Source organism: Amblyomma maculatum, chromosome 3 (assembly GCF_055883805.1).
Source record: "Amblyomma maculatum isolate TAMU_Amacu chromosome 3, ASM5588380v1, whole genome shotgun sequence".
Classification (NCBI taxonomy): Eukaryota; Metazoa; Arthropoda; class Arachnida; order Ixodida; family Ixodidae; genus Amblyomma; species Amblyomma maculatum.
The window spans coordinates 87,695,941-87,699,150 of NC_139346.1; the positions used below are offsets into that span (position 1 = coordinate 87,695,941).

Sequence of the window (3,210 nt, forward strand, 5' to 3'; positions counted from 1 at the left end):
CTTGATGTAGAAGGCTGAGGGTCTTCATGCAACCCGCTTGCTTCAGAAGCCTGTGGGCCTTCATAGTTGCAGATTTCCTCATCGGGTTCTTCTGGGTGCTCCTGTCCTTCAAGCAAGAACCCTCGAGGTGGGCACGTCACCCAGGGCCAGCTTGCCAGTTGGTACCTGTCATCAGTGTCCAGTGCGGGAGCATTTGGAAATAGTCCTCCAAAAGTCTCATGCACTAGCGCCTGGTGCTTGCAAAAGGCGCCCTGTTTCCCAGCTGCACATTCCAAAGTCTGTGGACACCTCATACACTATTACCTTGTCAGAAAATGTCAGAAAATATACACCTAAATTTTGCGTGCAAATATTCAAGGCTGCGCATCTCAACCGAGCGGCCATATTTAGCCGCCTCTCCTGATGTCATCATAAATTGCACCTGCTGCAAAGAAGGCGTCCCAGAAATAAAATGCCCGTATAATGGCAGGGAAAACATGTCCGGGAGCTCACCAAACAAGTCCCTGTATAACTTGTGGAAGGGGCTGTCAAGCTCAAGACCGACCACCTTTATTACTACCAGGTACAGTTACAAATGTTTGTGTGCAAAGTACACTACTGTGATTTTGTGCTGTGGACACTGAAGGACTTTATTCTGATCCGTGTTTCCAAAGACACAGTTCTGCAATATAATGGTCAAGCGCTGTGAAGAGTACTTCAAGACAATTCTTCTGCCCGAATTGTGCTTCCGCTACTGTGCAGAGAAAAGCAGTCGTGAGCTTCAAGACTGTGCTGAAAACAGTGAGAGCAGTGGACATTTGCCAGTTACTACTGGAGACACTGAGAGGAGTGATGGAAACCAAGAAGGCCCTGTGAAAGACACTGAGACCTCACAAGGGCAGGTTTATTGTTTTTGCCAAGAACCTGAATCAGGCAAGATGGTGATGTGTGACAATGCTTCGTGCAATTATGTGTGATTTCACTTCAAATGCGTGAAGCTGAAAGCAGCACCAAAAGGAAATTGGTACTGCCGTGAGTGCAAAAAGGTGTAGCACCTGTAGTGCAACAACTATTGCTTTTTCCCCACAGTAGCAGCATAGTGAACATTAAACATTTACAAAAGCTGAATAGTCTATCTCATCTTTCTCTGCAGTCACCCAAATGGAATAGTAGAGTTACTTGTATTGCATAGTGCTGCACATACAAAAGCTATCTTATCAAGCACAGTGGGACCGTTTTTAGCAGATGCAAGCACCTCCACAGGCAGTGTGTACTTTAAAATTCGGTAATTATTGCGGATCAGTCCAATGACTCTCTCGATGTGAATCCTAAGATTTGCAAGCCTTCGAGTCTTTTCCACCTCACACGCCGAAAGTTAGGGCTTGCCTCTGGTGAAAGCAGGAATTACAAGCTTTGCACAGCGAAGTCCAACACTGTCCTCGATAGTAAAGCCCCTGTCTGCCAAAACATAATCTCCAGGCTGGAGGTTATTCAGTACACCACATGTTTCTGTAATGACCTTGTCACTTGTGCGTCCACACCATCCACGAGAAATAAATGTGACGACACCCTCTGGGGCTATCCCGATTAGATACTTGATTGTATTGTGGTGTTTATAGTTCGAATATGTGTGTGATCTTGGCAAGAGATAAGAAGGTCGTTCTATAAACACCTCAAAACAGTCGAGTATCATGGCTACCTTTGTCCCGAAAGACTGCTGAAAAGACGTAGGCATTGATGCCTGCCGCTCTACAGAACCTGGCCATCTCATAGCATGAGAGGCGAGCAAAGGCAACTTCTTGACGACCCTTTACACAGTTGGCTCGGATATGTGAAACCTGCAAGTAACAAGACAAAAGATTTTTACACACAGCACTTATCAACTAAGTGTAAGAGGCGATTACCTGTATGCCAAATCCTGCAATGGCACGTTTAAACGAAGCCGGATGAGAAATATGAGCATCTCCTGGAAGAGGGTGAGACTTCCGGCTTGTGTGTGTGATGCCTTCCTTAAAGACTTCAAGAAGGCCAATCAGAATGGTGAAATTTGGCAGTCCTGTGTAAAACTGCAACATGTCCTCATTCTCCTTCATACAGTCTTCGGTAAGAGACTGCTCGTTCAGTTTGTTTCGCACTTCTCCCAGCTCTACAAGCAAGTGGCGGTTTTCATTTTCAATGGCCTCAATTTGCTCCATTGTCATGTCTGTGACTTGTGAAAAGTCTGCCTTCCCTGAAAAGTTATACCACCGAAAACAATGTGCAAACAGCAAATCAAGTCACCGCAAGGACAGCATGATCAATTAAAAAAAATTTCCTTTCTCTCATTGAAACCCATATGAAAATGTTGCAATCCTAAACATGCATAAACTCGAGTAAAGCAGTACCTTTGTCACCCTCATGGGAACATGCATCTCCGTCGGTGCGTTCTTGATTAGGTGTCTCTCTAATATCGGGGCAATCGCTAAAAAGCTGTTCACCGTCTTCCTGGGGCACTGGCGAATCTCTTCCAGCATTGCTTCCATTCTGTACATTGATATCCTGCTGCTCCAAAGGACTGTGTGATCGCTCCGCTCGTCGCCTTTTCCTCGTGTACCGGAAACGAAGTCTTACATTCAGCTACTTGACAAATGCAAAATCATCAGGTTTCTTCTGAGTGAAGATGTTAAAAGCCTGTTGGAGGTAACCAGTGGCAGTATTCATGAGTGCGTAAGTATGCATCCAAACCGCGGACGGTCGTACCGAGATGACGCGGCGGTGCTGTTCCCTTCGGTCCCGTGCCCAAGATGAAGGGAGGGCACCCAGTCCGGGTTGGACTCGTCCATTATGTATGCTGGACGACCTGCGTAAAGGCAATTCAGTTCAGTCGCTTACGAGCTATCTCCCGACAAGAGGTGCAGCTGCTTTACAACAAACTGCAAGCAGTCGCTAACAGCGCAGAACCGCGATCTGTGGACTTCTAGTGCTTACCTGAAATGAAATGTCTCCCACACACTCTGTAGTGGTTCGCATCGCGGTCCATATCTTTGCGATTAATACGGCGAAACCATTCCGCCCTTTTCCATGCCGAGATTTCGTTGGTCCTTGCGCGCTGATGAGTGATGACTTGGTATGGGGAAAAAAACCGACGTTTGCCACATTCTCATCGTTCGCACTCTTCCGCGAGTGGGCACTGCACCCGTACACAGCACAGTTCACCATGGCGGTAGGTAGAAAAGCGTTTAAAAAAAAAAA

At 46.5% G+C, this 3,210-nt stretch overlaps 1 pseudogene; it reads right to left on the bottom strand.

Annotated features, from left to right (window-relative positions):
* Positions 1-926: 926 nt before the first annotated feature.
* On the bottom strand, positions 927-2,801 carry LOC146195200 (uncharacterized; annotated as a pseudogene).
* Between the last annotated feature and the right edge of the window lie 409 nt (positions 2,802-3,210).